The sequence below is a fragment of the Podarcis liolepis genome (assembly GCF_965112155.1).
Source record: "Podarcis liolepis genome assembly, chromosome: 17".
In the NCBI taxonomy this organism is placed as follows: domain Eukaryota; kingdom Metazoa; phylum Chordata; class Lepidosauria; order Squamata; family Lacertidae; genus Podarcis; species Podarcis liolepis.
In genome coordinates, this window is record NC_139571.1 from 42338110 (window position 1) to 42354326 (window position 16217).

Sequence of the window (16217 nt, forward strand, 5' to 3'; positions counted from 1 at the left end):
CCCAAAGTCTGCAAAAGAGGGCTAAGAGTCAAAGGGGCAGGTTACAAACTAAATAAAGCAGGTAAGGCAAGAGCTGATCTTAAAGTGGATTGCCACAATTATAAACCAGTAGAAAGCAAAGCATTAGGCAAAGTGAAATGGCTGACTGACATAGCCAATGAAGTGCTTGAACTACGGGTTCTCAAAGTTCTGGCAAAGTCAAACATAGATCTTAGGGTTATGTCCGGAGGACCATGGAAATCAGAGCAGACACCCCAACAGTCAGGCAAACAGATTTCAGGAATCTGGAAAGCCAAGATCGGATAGCCTTCCTAGCAAGCTGACTTGCAAACAACTGTTGAGACCTGAATATACACTGAACGAACATAGAGTTCCAGAAGCAGCACAAACTAGGGACATTATCATAAGAATCACCTAATGGTCAATAAAAGAAGCTGAGTAACTGTAAGATACTTTGGAAATACTGAATGCAAGGGGGAGCAGCTCCTGCGTTTACAAGAACTTAACTCAGAGAGATATTACAAAGAAGGCATTCCTTCAGATAACTTCACGAAACAACAGAAGCAAGCATTCAACATCTTTGAAGCTTCCCATTCAAATAGTATTATTATACAGGACAACACTACTTATGCAATTCCTACTCACCGAGAAGCATGGAAGATCCTGGCACATCTTAATCGCAATCCCAGTAAAGAAACATCAAGTATGGATGTAGACAGATGTGAGCAAAGAGAAGATCAACTCACGAGTTTTATGGGTGGTCCTGGAAAAAAAAGTAGAAGAGGCCTCCATGAAATAAAAGGTCTAGAAAACATAAAATACAGAGATTCCCACAGAACTCCTGAAAGGTTTTTTTTGGGGGGGTGGAGTGAGAGACACAGGAGAAGCAGGAAAAAAACACTGGTTGGCAAGTGCCGAAAATGCAATGCAATGGTACACAGATTTTTATGACATGTAATCTTTTGGCTAAACCCATAGCAGGCCCATTATGTTGCTAAACTAAACCAAATTATGTTGACAGTAAGCATTCCAAGTCTCTGGAAAGATGCAGAGTGGAAGCAGGATAGAGTTATATTCCCAAATTGCATCCTGATGGAGCAAGTGGTCTTAAGTGTCACGGTCCGGTCTACGGGCGATCAAAGTCCCGGCTGAGGACGTCGGGACCAGGGGCAAGATGGTGGGTGGGAGCAGGAACGGGAGTCCAGAAGTCAGGGGTCCAAGGGTCAGGAAGCAAGGAGTCATGAAGTCAAGGGTCCAAGGATCAAGAAGCAGGGAGTCAGGAAGCCAAGATCCGAAGATCAGAAAGCAAAAAGTCAAGAAGCCCAAGGCAGGAAACGTGGTGTTGTTGCAAAGAGTTGAAGGGAAATGCTGACCTTATATCCCTTCCGGGCTCTTGCCACCAGGTGCAGTGAGTTACCAAGCGGCCTCACCTGTGCGGCGGCGCCTTGCCACTCCAGAACAAACTTAGGAAGGCCCCAGTCCTGCGAAGCCTTACTGGTCACAGGGCCTGGCTCCTGCACGCACTCCTGACATTAAGAACCCAGCTGACAGGTGGTTGTTCTTGGTTATGTCTGTTCTTCGTTATTTTTATTCAGTGCTTTTTTTGTAACAGTACTCACCAGCATGGGGTACCAGCGCCCTTTTTATTTTTTGCTGCCCCTTGCGGCCATTTTGTGCTGTCACCCACAGCATGTTTATCAATATATGAGTACTCATTGTGATTGTTAACAAAAAAACAACAACCCTCTACTGTATTTACTAAAGGAAAACAAAAGGTGGTTGGGTGCAATCAAAGATAAAGATATATAACACAAAGTTAAAAGCTAAATCTGTTGACGCATAAGAACAATTTTAAAATCCATATTTGTTAGGCCAATCAAAATAACCATAAACTAATGAACATGGCTTGGTATGCCATTAAAAGGCTGCTAATGGTTAAATAGGGGACACCTGATATTGTGCTACTGCAGGAAACACATCACAAAAGAAAATAAGTTAGGCTACTGAACTATCGCTGGATAGGATAATCTCTATTGGCGCCAGAAACTTCTAGTTCAAGAGTGGAGTGGTAAGATTCTTTTATTTTGCCTTAAAGTATACAAAGAGACTCCAGGGGATAGTATATTAATGCAAAAGGTTATGTAAGAGGGCAAATATTCACAATAGGTTTAATATATGGTTCACATTCAGAATAGTTTCTTCACCATATGACGATTCCTTAACAATAGAATTTCTTCTCTTTTTTTACATGTTAAACCATAAAGCACCACAGCCTGGAAGGATAAAAGTACAAAGATACAGTGCAGTTCCAATGGCATAATAAAGTAGCAACTCATACAAAGGTTCCCTTTACAAATAATAAAAGAATATAAAAATAAAAGTATTCTCCACCTGAATTCTCTATCATTATTGAAAATAAAGCTTCTATATTGTCCTAAATGAGCCAGACATCTGCATATACCAGTGGCACTGAGTGACTATATGTCTCAGTATTTGTATAAGAAATAATATCATGGCATACACACACACACACACACACACACACAGTCATTCAAGCTATGCCCCTTTAGATACTTAGATACTTTTGGTATCTAACAGAATTTCAAAAATTAGGAAAAAATTAAAGGTAGAGAAGGGGTGACTTTCAGTCAGATATTTCCACAAGGACTAGAAAAGACAGATGAAGAATAACCTGAGAATAGGAGATTCAGGACTACCACAGATACAGGGATGGAAATAGCCAAACGTATACATAGAAGCATGCCACCCAGCTGGGAAAGGATTACACATATTACTCTCACAGCGATAAGACATTTGCATGAATACCACATATTTGTTTTCCTGACAATGAGCCCAGGTTATCTAAAAAATGGCACTGCTACAGCCTCAGACCATGGAGCTGTAGTATCAATATTATATATGGTTGAGAGGCAGCAAGCATCATGTGTGTGGTGCTTGAATCCAACACTGCTTGAAGTCTCGGAGGCAACGCTGTCTTCTTTGTGGAAGAAAGATCACCGATGGCATTTTTTGCAAGATTTGTTTTCTTTTCAGACAGACAGGGAGAGCACAGGTGGAGTCACGCAGCTGAGCCCTGCTTGCATCCATTGCCTCACATCAGGAAGATGTCCCTCCATTTCCAAGGTGTATGCCAATCTAGCTCTCAGGTATCTCTCCAAAAAGCTGCAGTTCATCCACGCACAACAAGACAGTTATGTTTTGCGGGCAATATCCAACATTAGTTGATTGATTTCTAGGAGCCTTCGGTGAAAACGATTTAGCTGGATATCGCCCTTTGAATATAACTTAAGAATTGTAAAGTACCTTTTGTATTAAAAATAGGGGGAGACGATAATTTATCTGTGTGCTTTTTAAAAAAACATTTATAAAAGATCATCAAAAAAAGATTATCCGCCCGAACCATTTATTTCTTTTTACAGCATGTAATTGGCATGGGATAGTGGTTAGAGCTCCTTGGAGAAAAAGGTGGGGGGGGTTGCATAAATAAGTAAATAACACTAAAATGTATCAGGACTGGAATAAATTTTTCTCCAGCAGGTGCCATTTCCACCTCCAATTTCCTTCCTTCCACTAAATTAGTGGTACCTTCATGGTCTTCTGGTGGTTTTCCCATATTATACATGACAGGCATGGGCAAATGTTAGATCAGTGTCCACCAATGAATCAGGAAGGATTCCTGACTCCCAACTGTTTAAAAATAGTAACAAGATGACTCCTTTCCTCTACCACTTCAAATCCACCAAAGAAAGGACCTGTGTGGTGCAGGAAGTCAACAGTTGTTGTGGAATTTGAGGGGCATTGTTACCACTGAGCTTACAGTTCATAGGAACAAGATGTCAAGGGGATATAGCCTCATGAACTTCCATCTGAGTCGTGGGTAAAACCCAGTAAGAGTGGATTTTGACTCTTCATTCTTTGCCAGCCTAATGTTATGCCATTGCCAGGAACAAGACCAAGGTTTGAGGCGGTTCAGCATGTCAACGCACTCCTCTCCTGAAGTGCCTTAAAAACTGTCCACTTACTACCACCGCCTTGCTAAGATTTGTTCCCTTGACGCAGTTACGTTAAGTAGTGCTGCAAGAAACCTGATGTGCTGACAATGCGCAGCAACAAACACGGGTATATCTTCAACATCTGCTCATGCTTTGAGCATAACTGGGAGCCTTGGCACACCAGAGCATGGGACTGCGCTCTAAATGAGGAAATGCTTGAACCTGCACTGTCTGCCCTCGAAGAAAATGCCCCAGAATGTGTTTGTCTGAACCATTTTTACACAATTTAGATTCTAAATTACACGACATCTATTTGAAACCTTCTGAAAACAGGACTGAGCTTTTGAGGATTATATTTGACTTTGGGAAGATCATTACCCTCTGTTGTATTAAAGCAGGCTCTGTTCCCGAGTCTGCAATGTTTAACAAATGAGACCAAACATAACAATTGCGGTGAAGTAAGTTTTCTGAAAGCCAAACGCTCCTTGTCCCATTGCCCTTCACAACCTTGTGCATCAAGCTACCGCACAGCTCCACAGGCTTATACTCAAGATTGCTTTTGGAATGGTTTGCCTTTTATTTTTATTATCCTTTGAAAGGTAACCAAAAGCCATTAACCCTGCTTGCCTAATCCTAATGACTTGGAGCCAGCCCAGTTCCTAGAGGAGAGGTGTCTAAATTACATGAAACATCCACCCAATTAGCAGTAATTGACACTGTACCTGGCATTTACATTACAAAACCCAAAGATCGAATGACACGGAAATTGAACCAGACGGTAAAGCGAGAGATGCGAGTTGCTCTTCTTCCAGTTGATGCAGGAGAGTGAAGAAGAGGGAACTGGAAACTCAGAAGGACCAGAATTAAAACTTTGATCGCTCAGTCCTAAAACCATGGTGGGAGAATTTTAAGTGAAAGATCTACAGCCTTCCCTTATGTCAATTCACATGTTTTTTTTCAGAAGAAGCTGCTCTGTAGTTCTAAAGGTAAAGGACCCTTAGATGGTTACACTTAAAACTACTCATGCAATTGAAGATGGGAAGGAGTTGGCAGGATTCTGAGGTGACAGAATGGACTATATCATTTCAGGTGACAAGTGGAGAATCTTTTTTTTAAAAAAGCCCCCTTGTATATATCAAGGTCCCTGCAAGCCCTGATGGGCTTTGTTTGTTGCTTTGAAGCCCTTTTAACATGGTTGAGTGTTCAAAAACATCACACCCACTACTGCCTATAGCTGCACAATACACTTTTTAACACCTCAAGATTCTAGCTTCTCATTCTGCTGCGCATATAAGCCATTTCCAAGCAGAAGGCAGTTTAGTTTCTCCAGAGAAATGTATCAGCATTCGTCTCATATTCATGCCTGACAAGAAGCATGATGAATCTCAGCAACTAGGTAGGTTACTTAAATTCCTGCAAAGAAAGTGCATAATTTCAGTTCACCAAAGTGAAATGAAATCAACGCTTACTTGTCATCCTATTTGGCTCAGGCAGGGGGTCTCAGGAGAAGTGGAAGCAATAGCAGGAACCTCTTGTACTGTGAGCAGAGCAACAAAGATGAGATCAGGACCCTGGGCAGCTCTCAGCAGGTCCAGCAATATGCCAAAGACTCCAGACACCACTCTCTGCGCAGAAGGCAGAGCTCCAAAGCACCACCACCCCAATATCAAAAAGGGCAGGAAATGGGCCCCTAACTCCTTTATGGGGTTGTAGTTCAAATCACAGCTTTGTTGTTGTTTAGTTGTTTAGTCGTGTCCGACTCTTTGTGACCCCCTGGACCAGAGCACGCCAGGCACTCCTGTCTTCCACTGCCTCCCGCAGTTTGGTCAGACTCATGTTTGTAGCTTCAAGAACACTGTCCATCCATCTCTTCCTCTGTCGTCCCCTTCTCCTTGTGCCCTCCATCTTTCCCAACATCAGGGTCTTTTCCATGAAGTGGCCAAAGTCTTGGAGCCTCAGCTTCAGGATCTGTCCTTCCAGTGAGCACTCAGGGATGATTTCCTTCAGAATGGAGAGGTTTGTTCTTCTTGCAGTCCAAGGGACTCTCAAGAGTCTCCTCCAGCACCAGAATTCAAAAGCATCCATTCTTTGGCGATCAGCCTTCTTTATCACAGCTATCTTCCCATATAAACTAACAGTGCTGGTCGCTAAGAGAGGGATGAGCAAAATTCCGCATCACCAGCTTTCTTCTAAGTGAGCTACTTTCTCTGATGTGAGGTGTGGTACCCAAGGTTATCAATTCTGTATTATAACAGTGTATTGAGTGATGACACCCTCTCTGTTTATCTAGCACTCCACTGGCACAAGAGATGCTTACAAAACTGAAATGGTACAGAGGACGCTAAATAATCTGGAACTCCTTCAGTCTTCCTCTGAAATGAAGCAACTTATCATTCATTGTTTATCTACATCCATAGGCTGCCTTTCTTCCAAGGAGCGCAAGGTGGCATATTTCATTTATAGTCCCATTTTATCCCCTTGTGAAGTGGGGCACTCTGAGCTTCATGCCTGAACAGAGACCTGGACCCAAGTCTTCCCAGTCCACGCTGAACACCCAGTCTCATGGTAACAGCACAATGTCAATGCGCGATCACACCAATCAAAATGAGATAAAAACAAAGGAAAATGGAGCCTCAAAATGGAACTCTTCATCAAGTTAGCAAAGCAGAGGCTGGGAGGACGCTGGCTCGATACTGAAGTCATGCAGGCTGCATTTAGGGTCAGTCTTAAGTTGCAGCGTGGGAGAATGTAGCAGACCAAGGTTACAGTCCTGTATAGCAAAGATGGAAAACCTGTGGTTCACAGGAGATTGACTCCAACTTCTATCAGCCTCAGCCAGCATAACCAGTGGTCAAGGATATTGGGGGTTGGAGTCCAAAAACATATGGAGGGCCACAGTTTTCCCATTCCCGCTATACATACTAGCTGTCACAGTCCGGTTCACAGGCGATCGAAGTCCCGGCTGGGGATGTCGGGACCGGGGGCAAGATGGCGGGGTGGGAGCAGGAACAGGGGTCCAGAAGCCAGGAGTCAGAAAGCCAAGAGTGTGAGGGTCAGAGAGCCAGGAGTCAAGAAGCCAAGGGTCAGGAAGCAAGGAGTCACAAAGTCAAGGGTCCGAGGCAGTGGCGTAGCGTGGGTTGTCAGCACCCGGGGCAAGGCAAGTAATTTGTGCCCCCTAACCCGTGGATTTGCACCCCCTAACCCTAACCCCCAGATGTTGTGCCCGGTGCGGCCTGCCCCCCCTGCACCCCCCACGCTACGCCACTGGTCCGAGTATCAAGAAGCAAGGAGTCAAACGCGGCAAGGCAGGGAACGTGTTGCTGTGCCAAAGAGCCGAAGGGACATGCTGAACTTATATCCCTTCCCGGCTCTTGCCACCAGGTGCAGTGAGTTACCATGCGGCCTCACCTGTCCAGCTGCACCTTGCCTCTTCAAAACAAACTTAGGAAGTCCCCACTCCTGCAAAGTCCTATTGGTCACAGGGCCTGGCTCCTGCAGACACACCTGACACTAGCAGCCTTAGATTCAACTTGAAACTTTCATACCGCCTAAACTAGAAACTATCTCCTCCCTTCTCTTCATGCTTGTTTTCCAACTAACAAGAAACCTGTGAGTTTGGCCTAAGGGTGGACTGTTATGAGTAACAGCTGGATGTTACATTTTCAAAAATGTACCTCGTCACAGATTTGTTTTGGTTTTTTCCTTTATGGACTGTCTCAGCTTCCTCCATTTTCTGTCCAAATCAGAAACCTTTGGCACCTTCGTCCTTCATCCATATCCCTCCCCATATCTCTCATTCCCTCCCTCAGGCAATTCCTTTTACAGGTGGGAAACACTGAGGTCAGGAATCCGACAAGTTAGTTGGAGATCAGTTCTAAAACACACAGCACTGATATAATAGCATTCGGTTTTACTGCCAACTTTCTCCAACAGAAAGCTGGGAGCACATGTAAAAGTGTTCATGGCAGACTCTGAGGCAGAATTCCCCAGGATCCCAGAAGCCCCAGAATGTTTTCCAGTGCCCAAACTCGATCCTGGCACAACTGATGCAATTGTAGAAATAATAGGGCCTCCCTGGGGACAGGGTGCGAATGTAGAGTTTGGGAAGCAGTCACTCAAGACTTTCCCTGCGCTCCAAGTTAGTGCAGAGAAATGGCACACGAATAATAATTTGGCCCAACTCAACACTGGCAATGGAGCAGCGCACAAAATCTCCCATTTGATACACGGAACCAGTTCCTCAGCAACAGCCTCACAGCTGGCGAGGTGCGCCATGAGGGAAGCCTGGGTTGTGTGGCCATTGTTGCCTCTTCACAGTCTTGTCCTTCCTCAAGGGTGGCCGACCCAGAGAAGAGCCCTCCTATTCCCCCTACTTGGGCAAATAAAATCGCGGTTAGGCGGAGGAGGCAACTTCCCACACACATCCAAGCACAGCTCACAAGTTATATCAAGAGAAGCACCTGCGCGCATGGGATGAAGAGTCTGGGCTCCCCCAAACTTCGTCCATCCGTGGGAACGTGTGTGGAAGCTTCCTTCCACACAGGGAGGGCAGCCAGTGACTAATTGGCCACAATTGGCGCCCATAAACGCACCATGGCATACATAACTTCACCCCATTCTACCCCCACAACAACCCTGTGAGATGGATTAGGTTGAGACGCAGTGACTGGCCCAAAGTCACCCAGTGGGCTTCATGACCAAGTGGGGATTTGAACCCAGGTCTGCCAAGTCTTAGCCCAGCACTCTACTCACACTGGCTCTCATTGACTTGAATAAATCTGATGGAGCAAAAAGAATGTGAATTCTGAATCTTTATGAATTCCTGGAACTCCATTGACTTGGAACCAGATTCAGTCATACTAAAAGGCTATTAAATTATACTGCACAGCAATGTCACGCCATCAGGAATGACTGAATCCACTTTCAATGGGCTGAGCTTCTACTTAGCACAAGAAAGGTTATCTAGTCCTTAGAATCACAAAGGTATCTCCCACTGCACTGCAGTTAGTGGGATAGAACTAACTAGCCCAGTGCTAGCACAATGCAAGATTCTCTCGCGCAGTTGATGGAAAACTGTGAGGCAACAGTGTAAGATAGTTTACAAGATGCAACTATGTGGCAGAAGCTTTGGCATCAAAACTTTCCCGGCATGCAGCCAAAAGGGCAAAGAACATATTGTGGTGAGAAGTGGAGGGTTGGTCAAATTTATCAAGTTCCTATCCATATTCTGGAATTCAGATCATCCTTTTTGGGTACAGTTCTGGGCACAAATAATAATAATACTCAGTATATTTAGATCCTTACAAAATGCAGATGAATCCTGAATCTAAAACAGCCTGGTTCTTTGAAGGATTTTTTTTTGGCTTGTCAGAGGCACAGTGTAATCTGTACAAGGGAGTACAAGTTGAAGCGGGGACTCCTGAAGCATTCTTTTGTGCCCCGGTGATTCGGAGTTCGAAAAAAAGTTGCAGACAAGCATTTACTAAAAGTGAAAGTATTGGCTGTAAGCTTTCTACAGCAGCGTAACACCACAGTGTGGCGAAGGATCAAGGGACAGTAAACACAAGAGTCTAGAAAATGAATTTACATGGAAAGCAAACCACTTTTAGTCCCCCCCCCCCAGAATAAACTTTAGAGGGGCCTAGTACTGGATCTGTTTGTCTGCACTTCTACCGTGGCTGCAATTTTCAGGCTAATTGCCTACAATAGACAGGGAGAGTGGTGTTAAGTCATTCCCTTTTTGCTCACACTAAAACTGTAGTGGCTTTCCTTGCACGAGAACCATTGCAACGGTCCTTCTGAAATTTAGCAGGATTTATGCTCTCAGAACGGGTGGCTGCCTGCAAATGTCATACAATTCTGCCCAAAAATAAAAGGTTGCAGAAGTTTCCTTTATAAATAAAGCATGTATCAGAATTTAAATGTGTCCCAAAGCTCCTGGACCTATTTGTCTGTAGTTTCACAGGTTTTATCCACTCTGTTGAAAGGGGGAAAGTTATAGCTGTGGGTTGTTGTTGTCATTCCAGTAGTGAATTGGGAATGGGGGAGGGTGAATGAAGATTAATGAAGATCCCAAGATTAAATCAAGCAGGCTACAAAGTGGGCTGCTTTCCAAAATACTGAACCAAGGTCCAAAATGAATCACATGCTTGGTGGACAACCCTTTAAAAAGGTTCTATATGTGTTATCTCAGTAATCCCAACATTTACAAAGTAAAGCAGTCCAATATTGTCCCCATATTGGAGATGAGAAGCTGCTGCTGAATTAACAATGGCTTGTCTATGGCAAAGAACAATGCTTTGCCTAGGGCCAAGCTCATGCGCTCTCAATCTTCACCCATCTTGACTAATTATAGCAGCCAGAGGGCGACTAGACAAGCATGGGGAGTAAATTATTCTCGCCTCCTTTCAGGGTGGTAAAGTCCCAGCTGTGTTTACGGAAGTGATAGCTCAGTCATCCTTTCCTCACCCTCTCCTTTGTTCGGTTGGCCCAAGGCTTGTCCACATTTGAGCTGGATCTGACCTGGAATACACATTTTCTCCTCTCAGACGTGATCTCATTAGTCCACACAGGTGCAGTTGAACCTGAAAACCAAATCCATTCCTCCATGTCCATACGGACAGCCATTGCCTTTGTCCAGAATGAAATTAGAAGGGTACAGCAGCAATGATGCCTTTCTGTGTACATGGTCAGAGCACTAAAAAAATATATCTGAAGATCCCTGTGGAACTAATAAAACCTGCATGAAATACAGAGTTGCTTATGATCTATCATAACATGCACAGTACTCAATATAAGGACGCACTCTCTTTTTCTAAATGACTTTTGTGCACAAATTATATCTTCTTCTTCTTTAAAAAAAGTAAGGTATGGAATAAGAGTGATAAGACCTACTAATTTTAGCAAAAGAAGGCTTTGTTTTGTTTTTACTGGAAGCTGACAGTATCATTCCTGTGTATGTGTGTGTGCATTTTTCAGATTATATTTTACATACATTCATTATTTGGTCATATTCTTATATGGACTTCCCAACCTATCCTTCCCTAACATCCTATTTCACACTCTTTATTTTGCTACCTCTCCTTTATTTCTGACAGTATCATACCGGAAAACAAAAGTGAATAAAATGGCAAAATCAGGGGACAGGCAAGGAGGAGTTCCATCCCATAAATGTTTTGCCTTAGTCTGCCACCAGGACACAACCACAGCAACATGTCTGCCACCCCTACGCAAGGAGCAGCTGCAGTTTACCTTTGCTTGCCTTGTCAGATTTTCCCTGGATTGTTAACATGCACATTTTAAGGGGGGGAAGTGCGGGACAGCACTTGGGAAACAGGAACATCATATGGACACTGCTACTTTAATGGGCAGGTTCCTTTTTTAAAAAAATATTTTTAATTATATTATATTTTGCAATTTTATGTTCATCACAATAACATTGTCCACACTCACAATAACATTGTCAAACAGAAGAAGAAATACGTTTCCCCGACGCCCCACCCCACCCAGCAACTTCTGGCAAAGATGGCAAAATGTATAAAACAAGCTCCAACAAGTGTTGGAAATGTAAAGAAAAAGAAGGCACGTTTCTTCATATGTGGTGGAATTGTAAAATAATCAAAAATTTATGGGAAATGATTGATAATGAAATGAAAAGAATGTTTAAGATAACTTTTGTTAAGAGACCAGAAGTCGCGCGGGGGGGGGGGGGGGACACTGGATTTCTTTTTCTGTCTGAGACAATGTTATTGTGATGAACATAAAATTGAATAACTTAATAAAAAATATTTTAAGAAGAAAAGAAAACAATGACATTTGCACCCACTGTATTAATGCTGCCAGGGACTTTTTTCTGTGCTCTTATGACCAAGAGGTGGTGGAAGGAGCGAGCCGCATTCCGGTGACTGAGCCTGTCCCTGGCTATAATACTGGAGCAGCCCCTTCACTGGGCAGAAGGATGAGGAGAGGGAGGTGGGGGAAGAGGAAACTGAAACCAGCTTAGGTTAGATTCCTTTTCAAAACTAGGGGGATTTATTTATTTATTTTAGAGGAACTGAAGGGATTTCTCTCTGCTGAAATTCATCATTCACAACTTTAAAAAGGGACACGGGTAATTTTCACCTGTGATCTCTGCTGTGGTTGATTTCAAATACTGCGCACATATATCTTAATCAGGTATTTGTCCCTGAAAAGTGTTAGCAGAGGCATTAAATTTTAAATTAAAAGGAAACCGAAGGAAAATAGAAGATCAAAGAAGACATAATCCTAGTAAGACAGGAACAGTAAATTGTAGACCGAGGGCGGACCTTGAGAAAGACCCCCCCAAAAAGAGTTTAGCCAAGCAAAATTTAAACTGAAAACTCAGAAAAATACCAAAATGGAGATGTTAAAGAGAATCAAGAAAATGAAAAATACGTAACTGGAAAAGCCAAGAGAAAATGAAGCTAGATGAAGGAATGTGAAGGGGGGAATCAAGTTTTATTTACCTTTCAAACTAGTCTTCGGGTGAAAAGAAGGAGCACATGGATATGAAATCTGCTTAAAGCAGAGAGAAAATGAGTAGGGAAAATAGAAGGCATGTCTTTTAAAAGGCAACTAGAGAAGTCATTTCATGAAGATAAAGTTGGGGTTTTTGTTGCTGAAGATAGAAACGTGCTTGTGGGGGGGAAAGAAAGAAGACAAGGAGAGGACAGAACCCTTCCTTCTCATTTCATGTTGGTTCAGGTTGCCTTGGAAGGAGAGAAAGATTGGTAAGTTGAAAACTTGCTAAAAAGGCGAATAAAGCATTTGGAGGATGAATCTGCTGATGGCGACTGGAGAGTGACTGCTCAGGGACATGGCAAGAAAATTTATCTTGTGTTCCTTCTGCAACTCTTTGTGATAAGACTCTTTCAGGTTGCGGTGACTGAGCTGTCAGAAGAGGCCCTATTCTGCGTCACCACAATGAGGCTCACTGCAGGTAGGAGAGCACTTCTTTTGTTCCAGCTCCACTTTCCTTCAGGTTTCCCAGAGTTCACTGTACCTGAAGTCAGAGTCACCTGCATTTGGACTGTGCTGCTTTAGGTACGTTCACATTCCACCACTCAGTGGTCTTTTTAAAAGGCAATTTTGTTTTGTATTGGTCTCTAATTTCCCCCATTTTTGTTTCTGGTGTTCTCTTCACAGGTCTCTCCAAAGAGCTCTTCTCAACATCTTAAGGGTTTTTTTTTCCTGAGAGAACATTCGCAGAATGTTCTCTCAGGTTTTGCTTTTCCCCTTATTGCATCGCTCAAAAAAAGAGAGCAAAAGACACTGGTAGTCAGCGCTCCTGGTTCCCAGGATGGCGTTCAAATCCCTGCGGTGTCCTCGCTAACTTCCAATGCAACCATCATGCCCCTCTATTTTTCCCTGTATCCCTCACTTCCCAAAGCATTAGGACGGGAAGGTTTTTTGGTCATGATTTCAGTGAATAAGCTTGGTTTTGAACTCCGCTATGGCATCTAAGGACCAATTCAAGCAACCTTTGCACTGTTCCTGCTGCTCTAAGGATGCTCCCCTGATGCATCACTGGCATCTGTCCTGATAGGCTGGATCATATGGGTGCTTCCTATCCTAGCATCCCAGGTATGTATGTATGTATGTATGTATGGCTGAATGCAATTTCTATGCCACTTTATATTTTTAAGAAAAATCTCAAAGCGGTTTACAGAATATTGAAACATCAATAAAACAAACTGAAGAAAGTCAACTATAGAGTATATTCTGTCAGATTTTTAAAATGAGATGCTGACAGAAATGCAAAAGCAGAATGAAAAAGTTGTAGCGAAATTGGGGAAGAAGACAAAAATGGTCACAGAATTGTCTAGCAAATTGGAAGTTTTGGACATTTCTGTGAAAAACTTGGAGGACAAATCCTTAAAAAATTGAAGAAGAGAATGTGTAAATTAGAGGGGAACAAGAGATAATAAGGGGGGATATGAGAGGTTTAGCTGGCAGACAGGATCAAATTGTGTCGCAGACTTAGAGATGAGACAAAAATCTAATGTGATGCGAATAAGAGGCCTTCCAGAGGTGGAGGGGGAACAAGTTCTTAAAACATACAAGCCAAGACAATTGCAGATTGATTGGGAGAGGAACAGGAGTATGTTGAAGGATCGATTGACAGTTGCTACAGGGTCTGGTCTAAATCAGCTAAGGCTAAGAAACAGCCTGGAGACTGTTTGGTAACTTTTAACTCTAAGAAATTGAAGGATGGTATGAAAACAGATTCCAGGTTGACGGAAACCCTGTGGCAATGTTTAGAGAGATACCTCCCCATTTGCTTCAAAAGCACCAGAGGTACTGGTTCTTGACAAACGTCTTGATTAGAGTCAATATTAAATTTAGATGGGAATTCCCAGAAGGAATTTCCTTTACATGCAAGAAAAAAAGATATAGATTGTTAAATGAGGAGCAGGAGCAGGAATTCTGGCTAAGACATGACAGAGATTTTGACAACCCATACACTCCACAGGACCCGTTGAGAGCAGTAAGAGGGGCAGGGGAAGGAGCAACAGTGGGGGAGGTAGATAATTTAGATAACCAAGACAACAAAAACTTTAGACAAGACGTTAGGGGGAAAGACACAAGTAAACATAATGGCAGTCTTAAAGGTACTGAGTTGGAACGTAAATGGTCTAAACAGTAAAGTAAAAAGGAATAATGTCATGAATACACCGGCTCCCAGTGAAGAAGTACAGGCAGAGGGAGAGGGCAGACAGAAAGAGAGGGGGTTAAAGGCAAGACTAGATGAGTACAATCAGGAGTCCTCTCCCTAACCCTCAGGAATGTCAACTGGAAACAACCCTGATGGCAGACAACCAGTGGAGAGCGGGAACGAACATGGAAGCTCTGTGTCTGGGAATGAGGAAGGGGATGACCCCCTTAGCCTCCGCTCTCGTCAAATAGGTGGCCTTCAGGACAGATCATGTCACAAGAGGAGGCTGGGCTTCTTTTGGTTTTGCTGGAAGAAGCCTCGTCAGTAGGAACATCTTCACTGATGAACGGACGGCAGTGTTCATCGCTCCATGAACTCTGTTGGATTTTTTGCAACAAATATTCTTTCTAATTAACTATTCTCATTTGTTTCCAAGACTCCCTGATAAATAAAATTGAACATATAATTCTCAAACAAAATTTAGATGTAATTTGTCTTCAAGAAACACATATAGCGAGCAAACATAATGGGCAGGTTCCAATCTGCCTTCATTACATATCTCTAGGTGCCAGGGAAAAACATCTCCCAGGCCTTTGACTCATTAAATAATCCATGGCCTTTTAAGCTGGGGAGGTTAGTGCTACTCTGGTATGCATTTCTGTGTTTTTATATTGTAAACTGCACTGTGATCTTCGAATGAAGGGCAGTATAGGAAGAAGGAGGGGGGGGAGGGGGAGGAGGAGAAGAAGGAGGATGCGCCGGTGTGGATTCACTTTCAGTTTAGACAATGGTTGTCAGGGTTGGGAAGTGTGTGAGCAGGCATTGGGATGGGTCCAGAAGACTTGCAATGAATAGCGTTGCCCTCAAGCCAAACACCAATGGAGGAAGTGGGAAGATTATTTTCAATTATTCCTCCTTCCCCATGTAGCCCCTGACCTTGTGACAGGGCCGTCTTTACCTCAGGGTGCTAGGGGTGTGTTGCACCCGGGCATTGAATTCTGTGGGGCACCAGCCACTGAAACCGCCTAAACTGTTAACTGTGACCCCCGGGTGATTGTGTTTGATGGGTCATTTCCGTTCTCTATTGCGGAATGGCTGCAGAATCAATGTATTTGTTGGTACCCCAGTGGTGTCTTTCATTTTAGCATGATTGCAAAAATGGAAAGACGGAGGTATCGCAGCCACTTTTTACTTTTTCATGTCAGCGGTTTTTGCTGTCCCCACCCCTCCTTAAAAGCTCAATAACTCTGAGCTGCCCCTCTTTAAAAAGCTCTACAACTTTGAGCTATTCCCCTAAAAATAGCTCAACAACTTTGACCTGCCCCCCTCCCAAATTGGGGGTGCTGGGTGAATTTTTGCACCCCGGTGCTGCGTATGCTAAAGACGGTCCTGCCTTGTGATGTGTGAAAAGCTGCTCCAGAGGGTTGAGGACCCCCTGGAACCCCATGAGAGGAAGCGGGAGCCTCTCCTCTAGTGGGAATCTTTCATTCAAAGACAAAGGAGCCCTTCCATTCTGAGGAGGAAAGATA

At 43.5% G+C, this 16217-nt stretch overlaps 1 long non-coding RNA gene across 2 annotated transcripts; it reads left to right on the top strand.

The window, feature by feature from the left end:
• Positions 1-11980: 11980 nt before the first annotated feature.
• Positions 11981-15264, top strand: LOC310696646. Of its 2 annotated transcripts, none has more exons than XR_014520674.1 (3): positions 11981-13076; positions 13179-13616; positions 14817-15264. It is a non-coding gene; the product is annotated as an uncharacterized lncRNA (long non-coding RNA). The 2 variants fall into 2 exon arrangements; XR_014520675.1 differs by having other exon boundaries at positions 13179-13254; positions 13312-15264.
• Positions 15265-16217: the final 953 nt, after the last annotated feature.